The sequence below is a fragment of the Lepus europaeus genome, chromosome 8 (genome assembly GCF_033115175.1).
Source record: "Lepus europaeus isolate LE1 chromosome 8, mLepTim1.pri, whole genome shotgun sequence".
Lineage (NCBI taxonomy): Eukaryota > Metazoa > Chordata > Mammalia > Lagomorpha > Leporidae > Lepus > Lepus europaeus.
The window spans coordinates 62,414,250-62,430,984 of NC_084834.1; the positions used below are offsets into that span (position 1 = coordinate 62,414,250).

Sequence of the window (16,735 nt, forward strand, 5' to 3'; positions counted from 1 at the left end):
CTCTTATAAAAAAGGCCCTAGGGAGCTGGTTTACCCTCTCTGTCATTTGAGAGCACAGACATAAATTATCATCTGTGGGGGGCAGACATTTGACAAATCGGCCATGTCACTTGTTGGGATGTCTGCATTCCATATCAGAATTCCTGAGTTCAAGACCTATCTACTTCCAATTCAAGCTCGCTGCTAATGTGTACCCATGGTGGTAGCAGGTGATGATTTGAATAGTTCTATCCCTGTCACCCACATAAGAAACCTGAGTCAGCTGGTGATCACCCAAGTAGTTGGGTCTGGGCTACCACAAAGAGATCTGGACTGAGTTATCAGCTCCTGGCTTATGTCTAGCCTAGAAGCCCTGGCCATTGTGGGCATTTTGTGGAGAGAACCAGAAGGAGGTCTCTGTGTGTCTCTTAAGTAAAAAAACAAATTATAAAAGAAAATGCCATTTATGAACAAGAGAGTAGCATTGCTGGATCCGAAATCTGCCTTTGCCTTGTTTTGAGCTTCTTAGCCTCCGGAATTAAAAGACATAAATATCTGTTATTTACAAACTGCCCTATATAGTATTTTATAGAAGCCAAAATCAATTAAGACAATCAAGGAATATATTGAGTTGAGAATCTCAATGCAGGCTTCAGTAAAGATGTACATTTTGAGGGACACACAAAGTTTGAACAGGAAAGATGGAGAAAGGCAAATAATTTTATATGAATATTATTGTCATGCCAAGGACTATGGACTGCTGCTGTAGAAGACAGATCATTAGTTTTCTTCCTTAAGTACTTTTGGACTTCTTTTGCTTCATTTTGTTTTCCTTTCAAAAGGACTGGCAATCTGTCATTTAAATACAGCTCTGACTGCATACATAGAAAGTGGCTGAAGTTATCTTAAAATCATTTGTAGTGTTATGATTTGTCACCATTAGTGTATTTCTGCAGATATTTGATTTCTTAGCTGTCTTCTAAGAAGTAGATATTCTCATGAGGCAATTTATAAGGAAAATGAAAGATTAAATCACTATGAAAACACAAAATGTTAAAATGAAGATATGATTTTCTCACCTTTTCTGTAATTTATGACAATTAACTTTACCCTTATTTTATTTTTTAACTGGAATAACAGGTAAGTTCTTTTTAATGTCAGATGGTGTAGCTGCCATGATATTTCATAAGTGAAGTGAATTGATAAAATATAGCTTCTAAGCAATCACTGGAGTGAACATTGTAGTATAGTGGGTTAAGCTTCAGCTTGGGATGCCTACATCCCATATCGGACTCCCATGAATAGAGTTCCACCTTCACTTCCAATCCAGATTCCTGCTAATGCTCACTTTGGTAGGTAGCAGATAATGGCTGAAGTAGCTGGGTTCCTGGCACCCATGTGAGAGAGCTGGATGGAGTTCCTGGCCCTTCACTCCTTGCTAGCCATGGCTGTAGTAGACATTTGAGGAATGAACCAGTGAATAGAAGATTGAGCATGTGTGTGTGTATGTGTGTGTGAATACACATATGTGTGTTATTATGCCTTTAAAATAAATAAAAATAAAAATTATAAAATTTATTATTTAAATGTGTAAGCTTTGCTCTTTTATTAGATCACAATCTTGATAAAATCAAAAGATGTAGAAACTCGGAGTGTGTGAGGCTGCTGCAACTGTAACATGCAAACAGTTTTTTAAGATTTTTTATTTATCTGAAAGAGTTACATAAAGAGAGAGAGAGAGAGTCTTCCATCTGCTGGTTCATTCCCCAAATGTCCACAACAGCCAGGGCTGGGTCAGGCCAAAGCCAGGAGTCAGGACCTTCATCTAGGTCTCTCATGTGGGTGCAGGGGCCCAAGTATCTCTGCTATTTTCCCAGACACATTAACAGGGAGGTGTGTCAGAAGATGAGCAGCCAGAACTTGAACTGGCATCCAAACAGAATGCTGGCACTGCAGACAGCAGCTTAACCCACCATGGCACAGTGTTGGGCCCATGCATAATGTTTTACAGTAAACTATTATAGAAGTAGAAGTGCACTCTAAAATACAATAAAACAAACGATACTAAATACAGAAACCAGTAACATAATCATTTGTTATCAAGTATTATATATTGGATATGGTTGTTTATTATATACATGTTATATTTTTATGTGTCATATTTTTATACAACTAGCAATACAATAGTTTGCTTACACTGACAACTCCACAAACATGTGAGTAATATGTCTCATTACAATATTATTATGACTATCACTAGGCAATAAGAATTTTGCAGATCCATTCTAATCCTATGGGACTTCAATCATATTATGAGAAATCTTCAGGAAGTTTAATGAGGGAGTTGACATTTAGCCTAGTGGTTAAGGCAGTCACTGCCCACATTGGAATGCCTGGGTTCGATACCTGGCTATCCTCTGACTTCAGGCTTCTGCTCATGCAGACCCAAGTTGTGGTGTTGTTGGCTCAAGTATCTGGATTTCTGGCACTCATGTGAGAGAACTGGATTTCATTCTCAGCCTTGCTTCAGCCCAATCTGTCCTGGGCCATTCCAATGAGAATGCTTTATTTCTCTCTCTCTTGAACTCTGCCACTCAAATAGCAAATATAAAAAATATATATTTTTTAAAGTTCATGGGAAATGTAATTATGAAAACAACTGCATGAATTTTAAACTTTTGCATCAAAATATGCTTACTTTTATTTCCATTTACCATGAATTGTTTGAAGTACTTTATATTTTGCCTGAAACATTAGGCAACACATGACTGGAAATAGCAAAAAAATATTAAATATCTTGACAAAATACATAAATCATAGTTAGATATATTGATTTCATATTCTTTTACAATATACATTAAATACTAAGTACAAACCAGAAATTGGTTTCATCATAGGTGATAGAGCAACAATCAAAAGATCTATTGAACTTGCCTTCATGAAGTTTTAGATAGCAACAGGAGGTAAATGAGATACATTCTCAACTTGACCTGAAGTTTAGGGCACATGATGGAGGGTATTGCAAACTATGCCTTGTTAGGAGGTGGTGGATGAGGCGGCTCCTCTGAGATGGGTAAGCGAAATTTAAATCCCAGGCCTCTAAAAGAGATTTCTTCTCCTGCAAGGCCAAAAATAATAATAATAATAAAATACTCAGTTGATGAAGTTTGAGAGCAAGTTAAAGAAGAAAAATCTCTGATTGCAAAAACATAGAAAATAGGATTTCTTCTATCAGCAGTGTCGCTTTGATGATGTATCTGAGAGCAATGAGGCTTAAAATGGTGAATTCCAACACTTATGAAATTGCTTATAATTCTTGCCCGGGGCCTACTTTTTTTGTTGTTGTTGTTTTGGTTTCTTTAAAAATACTTTTTCCCATAAGGCCTTCCTGAGGTGTGCACTAGTCCAGAGTGTCTGCTACCCAGGGAATAGTTAATGGGGTTGCACAGTGTGAGCCATGACCTCTGCATCTCTGCACTTTGGGGAATCCATTTTCAAGTTGGATTCTAAGCTGGAAGTGATTCCTCCCATTAAAACAGTTTTTAAAAACCTTCTATCATACCCACAGCAAGCAAGAAAAAGCTGATCTCCAGAAAAGGCTGTGGATAGAGGATGCTCACTTTAGGGATACAGAGGAAGTGGCAATGTAAATTTAGGAAAGCAAACACTGAGCATGGTGGTCAGTTGCAAGAACTGTGAAGAGTCAGTCTGGAATTGTGACACAGATGTAAAACCCCTGCCTGCAACGCTGCCATACCATATGGGTGCCAGTTTGTACGCCGGCTGCTCTATTTCTAATTCAGCTCCCTGCTAATGGGCCTGAGAAAGCCTCAGATGATGATCCAAGTGCTTGGGGCCCTGCCAGCCACATGAGAAACCTAGATGAAGTTCATAGCTCCTGACTTCCGCCTTGCTAAGCCCTGACCATTGCAGCTACTTGGAAAGTGAACCAGTACATAAAAAATCCTTTCTCCTTCTCTCCTACTCCTTCTGCAATTCTGAATTTCAAATAAATAAAAATTTATGAGATAAATATTATAAATATTTATAAATACAAAATTTCAAATAAAAAAATTGTGAGAGTAGATGTGACGGGAAAACAGGAAAGTGTTAAGAGTCACTGATGGAAATGATTAATTCCTGGATACTCTGAGCATCTGAATCCAGTCCAAAACAAAGAGATTCCATTAAATTATCATCAGTGGAAGGAAACTGAAGATGGTCATCACAACTTCTATATGCCTGTATATCATAGGCTGCAAACAATTTCTAAAGTATAGAATTTCCAATAAACCCTTTAATCCTCTTCAAAAAGAAATAAATTTAATTAATTTATTAGTGCTATTAAATGAAGATTTTCATAGTTGAAGTGGGTGAAAGAACATCACTTATATAATGTTTTGTAATGAATCATGTTTTTCTGAGTGCATTATGTAAGCTAATGGAATATTCTTGTCAACCCAACACCTGCTGGACCTGTACTATGGATAAGACTTTGCGCATGCTTGCTTATGTAACAACTATGAAGATAAACAACATTCCATTCCTTCTCTAAAAGGTCTTGCTATGTTATCAGAATTTAAGTCCCACAAAAACTAGTATATAAAACCAAATGAATTGACTTCCTTGGATGTAATATCTACATTAATATTTTCATATTATTTGGACAGCAACATGGTAGGTTATTTTCTACTGTCATTGAACAATGAAAAGAGTGAGCTTTTTTATACTCTGCAGGGATTTTTAAAAATTATCCTTATTTATTTATGCTTTATTTGAAAGGCAGAGAGACAGAGAGAAAGACTGAGGGAGCATTTATCTACTGATTCACTTCCAACCAGGGCTGAGATAGACTGAAAGTAGGAGCCCAGAACTCAGGTCTTCCACATGGAAGGCAGAGACCCAATTCTTTGAGTAATTACCTGCTTCTTCCAAGGATATGCATTAATCAGCAAGCTGGATGGGAAACTGAGTAGCCAGGACATGACTCAGGCACTTTGAAACAGGATGCAGTGCTGGGATTTATGAACGTTTGGTAATATTACCATTTACTTGACACATGTACCTATCTCTTAGCAGCTTAGGAAGCATATCTCAGTAGTTTTCCTTTTTCTGTGCTAGAAAGCTAGGAATAAAATAATATAAAGAGCCGGCGCCGCGGCTCACTAGGCTAATCCTCCGCCTTGCGGCGCCGGCACACCGGGTTCTAGTCCCGGTCGGGGCATCGATCCTGTCCCGGTTGCCCCTCTTCCAGGCCAGCTCTCTGCTGTGGCCAGGGAGTGCAGTGGAGGATGGCCCAAGTCCTTGGGCTCTGCACCCCATGGGAGACCAGGAGAAGCACCTGGCTCCTGCCATCGAACAGCGCGGTGCGCCGGCTGCAGCGCGCTACCGCGGCGGCCATTGGAGGGTGAACCAACGGCAAAAGGAAGACCTTTCTCTCTGTCTCTCTCTCTCACTATCCACTCTGCCTGTCAAAAAAAATATATATATATATATAAAGAAAGTTTCTCCTAATGAAGAATCAGAAAAATCATCCTGGAATACTTGATTTTTTAATTGGATTAAGAAAAAGAATTTTTACAATAATTTTTATTAATATAAGAGGAATAAATTCCATGTATTTTGTATATACACATTTAAGAGCATAATGAGGGGCCTGTGCTGTGGCATAGCAGTGCCAGCATCCCATGTGGGCGTCTGTTTCAGTCCTGGCTGTTCCACTTTTTTTTTTTTTTGACAGTCAGAGTGGACAGTGAGATAGAGAAAGACAGAGAGAAAGATATTCCTTTTCTGTTGGTTCACCCCCCAATGGCTGCTGCAGCTAGTGTGCTGATCCGAAGCCAGGAGCCAGGTGCTTCTCCTGGTCTCCCATGTGGGTGCAGGGCCCAAGGAATTGGGCCATCCTCCACTGCACTCCCGGGCCACAGCAGAGAGTTGGCCTGGAAGAGGAGCAACCGGGACAGAATCCGGCGCTCCAACCGGGACTAGAACCCGGGGTGCCAGCTTTCAGCTCTCTGCTATGGCCTGGGAAATCAGTAGAAGAGGACCCAAATCATTGGGAACCTGCACCCACGTGAGCGATCTGGAAGAAGCTCCTGGCTCTTGGCTTCGGATTGGTGCAACTCCAGCCATTGAGGCCATCTGGGGAGAGAACCAGCGGATGGAAGACCCCTCTCTCTCTCACTCTCTCACTCTCTCCCTCTCTCCCTCTCTCCCTCTGGTCCTCTGTAACTCTGTTTTTGAAGTAAATAAATAAAGTCTTTAAAAAAAGAAAGAAAGAAAGTATGGGGCCGGCGCCGTGGCTTACTTGGTTAATCCTCCGCCTGCAGCACTGGCATCCCATATGGGTGCCGGGTTCTAGTCCTGGTTGCTCCTCTTCCGATCCAGCTCTCTGCTGTGGCCTGGGAAGGCAGTGGAGAATGGCCCAAGTGCTTGGGCCCCTGCACCCAGGTGGGAGACCAGGAAGAAGCACCTGGCTCCTGGCTTCAGATTGGTGTAGCTCCGGCCATAGCGGCCATCTTGGGGGTGAACCAACAGAAGGAAGACCTTTCTCTCTGTCTCTGTCTCTCATTGTCTAACTCTATCTGTGAAATAAATAAATAAATAAAAGCATAATGATACTTCCCACTCTACCATCTCTCCCTCCCTCACTCGTACGCTCCCTCCTACCTTTCTTATTTTTCTTTTAATTTTCTGTTAGCATGCAATATCTTTTTCCATTATTTTACTTTCAGTCCACATGTATCTTTGTTGGTGAGATGTGTTTTTTGTAGGCACCAAATAGATGGATCTTACTTTTTTTAAGATTTTTATTTATTTTACTCTTGAGTAAAGAACTTCAAGAACTCCTAAGACCTGTATGTTGGGTTCTTTGCTAGTATCTCATAAATCACCAACACTTTTTTTTTTTAATTTTCATAACTTTTAATTTTTTTTTCTATTTGTTTTGTTTTGTTTTGTTTTGTCTGACTGAAAGTTTTCCAAAGATTTGTCTTCTGTTTCGGATGTTTTTTTATTCTGCCTCACCAAGTCTTCAGTTTTTGCTTTCCACTCTGTTTTTTTTTTTTATTTGATCTATTCAATTCTTCATTTCTAATATTTCATTTATTTTCTCTTTAAAAAAATCTCAGTTTCATTGGAATATTTTAATTCTTGTCATGTATGATTCTGTTTAGTTTGTGCATTTTTTCTGATTGCTTTTGAGTAATCCTTTGATTATTTTTTTTGAATTTCACTTCCAGCATTTCGTCAATCCCTTCATCTTCACATTCTAATACTGATTTTTTTGTGTGTTCTTGTTGGGAGGGGCTCATGATCTCTTCCTTATTCCTGTTTCTTGAATTTCTACATTTAAATTTTTAGGCTTTTGTGGAGTTAATATTCTGTTTTCTCTGATAGCTTTTACCTTTGAGGTGTGCCTCTGTGGCTTAGTGGAATATCTGTACTTTCATTGAATACCCAGAGGTGTGTGCTGGGTGTGACCAGGGGGCTCAGCTCATTGCTCCAGGGTGAGACTAGTATCCAAGATAGCACCCAAGGTGGGAGTGGTAGGTCTCCTCTTGTTAACAGAAGGGCTGTAATGATCATCTCTTTTGGTTTGATCACCTCTTCACCTTGTCCTTTCAAGCTGATCAGTGGCCAGATGTTAGCCTACAGTGTGTTCAACATTCATCTGCACCACCATATGAATTGCACAGAAGATCTGCCAAGTCCTCACTGTAAACATGGTTTCTACTGCAGTCACCCGCCCCAGGCAACCAAGGAGCATTTAGAGGCACTCCAAGTTATTTATTACCCAGAGACCCAGCTACACCCTGTACCCTCTCATGTAACCACTGAATCATTCCTCCCAGCGAAGCTCAAAATCAGTGGGAACTGCAGATTTTTCCCTCTGCTTGAATCTCTTGATCGCAGGCATAAACAAGAGCCACTGGCCACATGTTGTTCTCTTTCTCAACTTCCGTCAGTACTGCAGAGACGGCATCCTGTCTCAGCCAGTTGCTGTGCACAAGCACAAAGGCTTCCACAGCTGCCTCCCAAACCCAAAATGGTGACTGCCTTTCTCATCCAGGCAGTGGGTGCTGTTGGGGGGAGGTTAGGGCAACATGAACATGCCGTCTCTATTTGCACAGGGTGTGAGGGCAACTGTGAGTAGCCAACCTCCAGTCCTCAGGGCTCCAGTCCAGATCACGGCACACTCTCCCTCTATCTATATTACCACGGCTTGCTGCAGTCCTGTCTCCAAGCTGCTCCCCATTCTGGTTCTTGGCTGCCGAAGTCGTGTGTTGTGTCTGTGTCTGTGTCCGTGCTGCCTGCCCACACCTCCCACACAGGTCAATGGTTTTCTTCTTCCTCTTGTAGGATTTCTAGTGCAGTTTTCTCTTCAATTTTCCCCTAAGAGTACACTTTCTACACTTTTTTAATTGCTATTTATCCCTTGCTAGCACAGTATTTCATTCTTTAATCTGCCATCTTAAAATGTCCTACAATAACATACTTTCAATTTACCTTATAACCACAAGCCTAACCCTTCACTCAATAAAGAATTCAATGAGTAGTAAGTAGAAGAACCATTGCTCCTCATTAGAATAAACAAGGATCGGTTGGCGCCGCAGCTCAATAGGCTAATCCTCCGCCTTGCAGTGCTGGCACACCAGGTTCTAGTCCCAGTCGGGGCGCCGGATTCTGTCCCGGTTGCCCCTCTTCCAGGCCAGCTCTCTGCTGTGGCCCGGGGGGCAGTGGAGGATGGCCCAAGTGCTTGGGCCCTGCACCCCATGGAAGACCAGGAGAAGCACCTGCTCCTGCCTTCGGATCAGCGTGGTGCGCCGGCCACAGAGCGCTGGCCGCGGTGGCCATTGGAAGGTGAACCAACGGCAAAGGAAGACCTTTCTCTCTGTCTCTCTCTCTCACTGTCCACTCTGCCTGTCAAAAAAAAAAAAAAAAGAATAAACAAGGATTCTAAACAATAGTCAAATCTCAGAATGTCAATTTATCTCATATACTTTATATTTTTGTGCTCTGTATATTAAATATCACATCAGGGGAAACATATGATATTTGTCTTTTGGGGCCTGGATGATTTCACTAAGCATAATGGTCTCCAATTGCATCCATTTTGTTGAGAAAGACAGGATTTTGTTCTTTTTTACAACTAAGTAGTATTTTTGTAATAGAGCTGTGGTGAAAGTAGTAAGTACCCACATAAGCAAAAGCTCAGAATTTGAAAAAGGAACTTTATTTGCTAAACAAGTTTTATCATCATACTGGGTATGTGAGGAAATGAAAAAGATGTGACCCCATCCATGCAACAAGCATTTACACAAGTCTCATTGCCAGGTCAGATAGCTGCCTTTCAGCTATGAACCTGAAATACCTGATCTATAAAACAACTTGCGGTATCACTGATTTTCTTTGTTAAGATTTTTATCTATCTGTCTACATCTGTGTATCTAACAGTCATAGACAGACAGGTGGAGCTCCCACACACTTGCATACTGCCCAAGTATCTACAATGGCTTGGGTTGGGCCGATGCAAAAACTGGGATAGAGCAATACAATGCAGGACTCCCATGTGGATGGCCAGCATCCAATTAACTTGAGCCATCGCTGCTGCCCCCTAAGGTCTGCATTTCAAGAAGCTGAAGTCAGGATCTGGACTTCGATATCAAACTGAGATCTTCTGAAGTGGGACATTGATTTCACTCCCCTCGTATCATAGAATCTTAAAAATTCAAGGGAGTTGGGGATCAGCATTGTCACTCGATACGATAAGCCAACACCTGTGACTGCCATCTCATATGAGCATTACCAGTCCTGGCTGCTCCAATCACTAATGTGCCTGGGAAAGCACCTGAGAATGGCCTAAGTGCTTGGTCCCCTGCCACGCATGTGGGAGACACAGATGGAGTTCCTGGCTCCTGGTTGTGGTGTGGCTATTTGGGGAGTGAACCAGCAGATGGAAGATCTCTCTCACTCTTTCTCCTCTTCTCTCTCTCCCTCTCCTCTTCACTCCCTCTCACTACACTTTTCAAATAAATCAAATAAATTTATAGAAAAAAATTCACTGGAATAAAACTAAGTAGTTAATTCTTCTAAATATGACTTCATTTTTTTTTTTTTTAAATTTTGGTCTATTAGGCCATCTATAAACAAATTCTCCAGAGTCATTTTCTAATTTAAACTGAATGAAGAGAAGCATACTGGCAAGTGATTGGTGTTCTCAATTTAAGCTGGTGGAGAGATGCACACTGAATGAAAATTGAATTTTTAATATTGGTCTTGCTTAAATAGCCTGAGGACTTTTTTGTAATAAAAATGAAGGATCTTTATTTGATTCTAGGCTGATCACCTTTCTGACAGGCATGGGGATAGAGACTGAGCTTAGACAGAAAACTAGTGCTTCTCAGTCGGAGACAAAACATGGGAGGCAGAAAGGAGAGATGAAGATTCAACCCGTAAAATGTTTCTGGCCTGTTTCTATCACTTAAATGTATTTTATCACAAGAAGACACAAATATTTGGAATTAGAATAGAGTTTGAGAATGGGTTTTCTAATGCCCCTTTTTTCTATTATGCTTGCTGTGAGTTTATGTCTAAGAGCAGTTTATTTTGTGAAACTGAGCGCTCTTATGATCATTTGAGTTTCCTATTTCACCATACATTGAAAAATTACACTCATAAAGTAGATTGATTTTTCTGAGCCATTTCATTTATATCTCACATTAATTATTCAGGATAGGCATTTTCACCCATTTTATGGATAAAAACACCAAGGTTTTAAAAACTCACTCTGCCAGTCAGTGAACAATCCAGGTTTCTATTTAAATCCTATGACTATAACAATAATGCATCAAAAAGCAATGAAGCTCCTCAGGCAACCCCCACCCCCGGTGTGCCTGTCGCCATTTCTGGGGGGGGGGGACCCACCTGCCTCATGGACTTCGGTGTGAGAAACTCTCCTCACCGCCTGCGATCTTTGGAACAGCGGAGGCGAAGTAATGGGGCACGAGGCTATCGAAGGATAGAAAGAGGTGAGGAGTAAAAATCCTGCAAAATTGTTCAGCATTTTCAGAAATGTGAAAAAAAAAAAAACGCACTGAAAAAAAATCCTCCTCCTAAGGGAATCAAAACCGGACTTACGGAATAGCTTAAAAATGAAAAACAAAAAAAAAGATAAATTACTGCACATCGGTGGAAGTATGTGGGACATACTAATGCAGTGCTCAAGAGAAAATATCACATAAAATTAAATGTCCAGTTAAGAAATGAAAAAAGCTGGCGCTTCCACTCAACAGGCTAATCCTTCGCCTGCAGCGCTGGCACATCTGGTTCTAGTCCAGGTTGGGGCGCCGGATTCTGTCCCGGTTGCCCCTCTTCTAGGCCAGCTCTCTGCTATGGCCCGGGAGTGCAGTGGAGGATGGCCCAAGTGCTTGGGCCCTGCACCCCATGGGAGACCAGGATAAGCACCTGGCTCCTGGCTTCGAATCAGCGCGGTGCGCCAGCAGCAGCAGCCATTGTGGGGGTGAACCAATGGAAAAGGAAGACCTTTCTCTCTGCCTCTCTCTCTCACTGTCCACTCTGCCTGTCCAAAAAAAAAAAAAAAAGAAATGAAAAATATATACAAACCTAAAAAAAGCAGATGGAAGGAATTAGCAAGGATATTGGGAGAAATTAATAAATTAGAACTACATATGGGAATACTAATAACAATTTGAAGACAGTAGTGGAATGGTTGGCTAACCTAATCAAGAAACAAAAGCACAATCCAAATACAAGATGGTAAAGGGGAAATAACCATACAGAAAATCTCTTGCAATGACTTTATGCGTGTTTCAGCTATTGAAATTAAAAAGAAATAATCTGTGAACCTATAAATTATGTCAACCCTATGTCATAAATTTGAAAACCTGGATGAAATGGATGAGATTCTAGGAAAGTATGATTTACCAAAGCATCCCAGAGTTAGCTATTCTGAGTGGACTAATTATCATAGAAGAAATGGATGTTGTATGACAACTGCATTTTCTGGTATCTAAATCTACAAAAGGACCAGGTCCAGCTTTTTTTTTTTTTTCTGCAGAGGTCTACTGTGAAACTTTAAGAAACAGAGAGTAAGCTGTTATTGTGCACAGAAAAAGAAGGAAATAGTCCAAATTCTATGTACAAAGCACATGCATCATACACGTATAAACTAATCATATACATTCTGACTCATGAATATCAAAGAATTTTAAACAAGAGAACAAACATTATTACAACAGAAAAAGAATGACATGCCATTTCCAGAAATGTAATGACATGTCCTATTAATAGTTTAAAATAGAAAAAACTTACCACCTCCATAAGTGTTGAAAAGGCACTTGATAAAATTAAAAATATGTTATTGGCAAAAAAAAAAAAACCCTGAAAATTTAACATGTGGGGTTGGTACAGTTAGTTAAACATTTGGAAAAAGTAAAACTGGATCACCACTCACATTTTACATGAAAATAAATTGCAGATAGATTGAAGGGTTAAGGAGAAGTATAAGCATCCTGGAAGAAATTCTGATACCTCCTATAGCAGGGGGAATTTTTTCTGAAGTATAAAGCAGTACTTAGAATCCATGAATGAGAAAAATTGATAGACTCAATCAACTATGTTAAAAATGTGGCAAACTCAAATACATTAACAATGACAATTATAACTCATAATGGGCTAATTTCCTAATGATAAATACCTACAACCAACACTAGCATCAGCAACCCATAAGAGGATCAACAGTTCACAGAAAAATATGTAGTAAGAGGGTTCAACCTCATTCAAAATAAGAAAAATACAGCTACAATGAGATACCATTTTCAGCCATCAGAAAATATCAAGCCATTTTTAATATAATCTAATTGATGAGGTTGTGGGAAAACAGGCATTATATTTTGCTGATGGAAGCAGAAGTTGACAATAACCCTGTGAATAACAATATGGTAATACCTATCAAAATTAGAAATTAACAAATAATTTGACTCAACAATTATATTTCTATGAATGTATGTTACAGATAGACTACTGTATGTTGAAATAGCTAGTGGTTAAGGAAATTCATTGCAGTGTTTTTTCTAATAGTAAAGGTGAAAGGACTTAAGTACCCACCAGTGTAAAACTGATTAAGTAAATTATAATGTAATCATATATACAAAGGATTGCAATTTAGTTTTATGGAGTTTCTGCTCTATATGTATTGATATGGAATTTTCCCTAAAAGACTGAAGAATGAAAAAAGCAAGATGCAGAAATGATATAAAACCTGTAAAAAGTCAAAAGGAAACAGACACAAATAAATCCAGGTATGCATAGATGTTTCCTGTAGGAAGGAGAATGTGGTACTTGGAAGGAGGAGTAAGGGAAATGCTTTTCATTATTTCTCTTTGGGATTCTTTTGAGTTTTGTACCACATGCTTGCTTCAGCTATTGAAATTAAAAAGAAATAATCTGGCTGGCGCCATGGCTCAACAGGCTAATCCTCCGCCTAGCAGCGCCGGCACACCGTGTTCTAGTCCCGGTCGGGGCGCCGGATTCTGTCCCGGTTGCCCCTCTTCCAGGCCAGCTCTCTTCTATGGCCCGGGAGTGCAGTGGAGGATGGCCCAAGTGCTTGGGCCCTGCACCCCATGGGAGACCAGGAGAAGCACCTGGCTCCTGCCTTCGGATCAGTGTGGTGCGCAGCCGTTGAGGTGTGAACCAACGGCAAAGGAAGACCTTTCTCTCTCTCTCTCTCACTGTCCACTCTGCCTGTCAAAAATAAAAAAATAAAAAGAAATAATCTGTGAACTTAAAAATTATGTCAACAGAAACTTCCCAAACTGAAAAGAGAAGAAAAGCAAAAAACAATGAATCTCCTCCTTCCCCATATCCTCGAATTATGGAGCAGTTTTAAAAGGTGTGAATACGCATGATGAGAATACCAGAAGAATGAGAGTTAAAGAAGCAGAAGAAATATTGATAATGGCTGAGAATTTTCAAAAAATGACAACTAACATCAAACCATAGATCCAGGAATCTGAGATAATACCAAGCAGGATAAATGGCAAAATTCTATACCCAAACATATTGTTATTCAAATTGCAGAAAATCAAAAATAAAGATCCTGAAAAAAGCCACAGAGAAAACGAGGAATTAAATCAGACTTCTTTTCAGAAATTATCTAAGCAATAGGAGAACAGAATGGAGTTATTTAAATGTTGAAAGAAGAAACCACCAGCCTAAAAATCTATACCCATTGAAAATATTCTTCTAAATGAAGTAAAAAAATAAAGACATTCCCAGAAAAACAAAAATTGAGGGAATTTATCACCAGTAGACCTGCCTTGCAAGAAATTTAAACAAGTTCTTAAGAAAGAAAAAAGAATATAGGTCAGAAATTGGTAGTACACAGGTAAAGGAAAAGCATGCACATTCAGTGGAAGTTGTCCTTTAGATTTTGGATTTTGACCTTTCCCGAGTTAGTGTTATGTGGTGTGATATCCTGTGGTATGCTGTGTGTATTTGTCAGTTTTTATTCACTATAACAAAATGTTTGAGGCAGCATACTTTTATAAAGGAAAAAGGTTTTAAAAAAAAGCAATGAAATATTTTCCCTGTAAACCATTATAGGTATATTTTATGATATTTGTAAAAAATCAAATGCACAATAAAGATATTAAGAATAAGACCTTTCAATTTTACTTTAATAATTGGGAAATTAGTTTTGAATTTAAATAAAATTGGCAAAGAAATGTCAGGATAATTTAATATCATTTAATTTCTTATATCACTGTATATCATAGAGATGTCAAAACGCTTTCACCTTTCATTATCACTTAGTGAAAATAGGACAACTTCTAGTTTATTGAAAAAAGTCCATAGTATCTATTGTAATAAACTTAGTCTGTTAATTCAAATTAAAATATGTTTCAACATGTCGTAACAAATATTTTACATTTAAATCCCATGTTCACAATTCCCCTAAAAGCAATAAGATACCTCTGATTTCATCTAATTGTATCATTAGTGAGACATCTTATAATTGCATAAGTCCCTGTTGCATTTAGGTAAAATTGGAAAAAATAAGAAACAATAACTTATATGTTTCCTTGAGATCTTAGCGGGAAAATGTGTGAATTACAGCAGCAGCCAGTTCAACATATATCCAGTCTCTAAATTTATACTTATGATCGCACTTCAGTGATTTGTAATAGTTACCCATCAGATGGAATTTCAGAGACTTCTTGAAGTAACGTAATCACAAAAGCAGATAATTTATTCAGGATTTCTTGTTTTATTTTTGCTGCTGCTGCTGCTGCTCTTAAGAAATCTATGGAGATTTTATGACTTTCTCCGTTCAGTCTGGCATTTTATGGTTAGTTAATCATGAATACCTAGTTAGTTCTGGTTTGTTGATTAATTAACAAGGAAAATGAAAACTATTAACGTTTTTAAACCCTAAGGGTTGAATTTTTCACCAGTGCCAAGTGTTGTTTTTTTTTTTTTTTTTTTTTTGACAGGCAGAGTGGATAGTGAGAGAGAGAGAGACAGAGAGAAAGGTCTTCCTTTTTGCCGCTGGTTCACCCTCCAATGGCCACTGCGGCCAGCGCATCACGCTGATCCGAAGCCAGGAGCCAGGTGCTTCTCCTGGTCTCCCATGCGGGTGCAGGGCCCAAAGACTTGGGCCGTCCTCCACTGCACTCCCGGGCCACAGCAGAGAGCTGGCCTGGAAGAGGGGCAACCAGGATAGAATCCGGTGCCCAAACCGGGACTAGAACCCGATGTGCCGGCACCACAAGGCGGAGGATTGGCCTGTTAAGCCACGGCGCTGGCCAAGTGCCAAGTGTTTTTAAAACTGCAGTCTTATTCTTGTTGTATTATCTAAAGACTGAGATACCCAGGTGCACAGGATGGATCAGTAATTAAGGGAAATATGCTGTGTTTGAACATGATTTCCAATTATTTAGGTCACCTGACAACAATTGCAGCTGCACTAGAAATGTCTTCATACTCAGGACATTAAAGGTGCACACGTTCCTGCATGTACTTGATTCCCGCATATTCCAGACACTGCCATCTTTCATTCTGTTCATAGTTATGGGGTACTCTGTTCTAGGTATTGGTTTAGCTGCGTGCAATATCATCACATTACAAAGAAAGAAAGGTTCTCTAGCCTCATTCAAGAGCCTAGGGGATGACAGGAAAATACATAAGTTATTAGCAAGAATTAAGTTCTATCAGAATTAAATGAAATGTTGAGCTAGATGAGGAGTATTGAATGAGGCTGGAAGAGGCTATATTATTAACCAGTGTGATCACAGTTGGTCTCTGGAGTGGGAGAAATTTGATATAAATCTTGAAGAAGGTGCTTAGGTAAGCATCAGTATTGCTGTAACAATCCATCCACTATTTTTTTTCCCATGTGGAAACAAGGAAACCATTGTGAGTCAAGTGAAAGCTATTCAAAATAAGCACTTATGTGAAATGAAGAAATGGAGCTCCCATGGCATTTGAAATGCAAAATACACTGGGTCTTGTACCCAGTTTCCTTCCAGGAAAAAGAGATTTGGTGATGTTTTTCTTCCTAAATAATAACCTCATTATATTGTTTTTTTAAGTGTATATTCTATCACATACTAAAAATGAATGATCTAGAGGAGTGAATGGTCTGTTAATATAGCCTCAAAGGAGATCAAGCTAGAGCTGAAAGAAAGGCACCTACTTCTTCAAAGATTTCAGGCAGAACACTGACATAAAGCAA

At 39.5% G+C, this 16,735-nt stretch overlaps 1 protein-coding gene across 1 annotated transcript in view; it reads left to right on the top strand.

The window, feature by feature from the left end:
* The window catches only part of NDST4 (N-deacetylase and N-sulfotransferase 4), a 271,710-nt gene that overhangs the window by 85,675 nt on the left and 169,300 nt on the right, over positions 1-16,735 (top strand). The window lies entirely within an intron of this gene.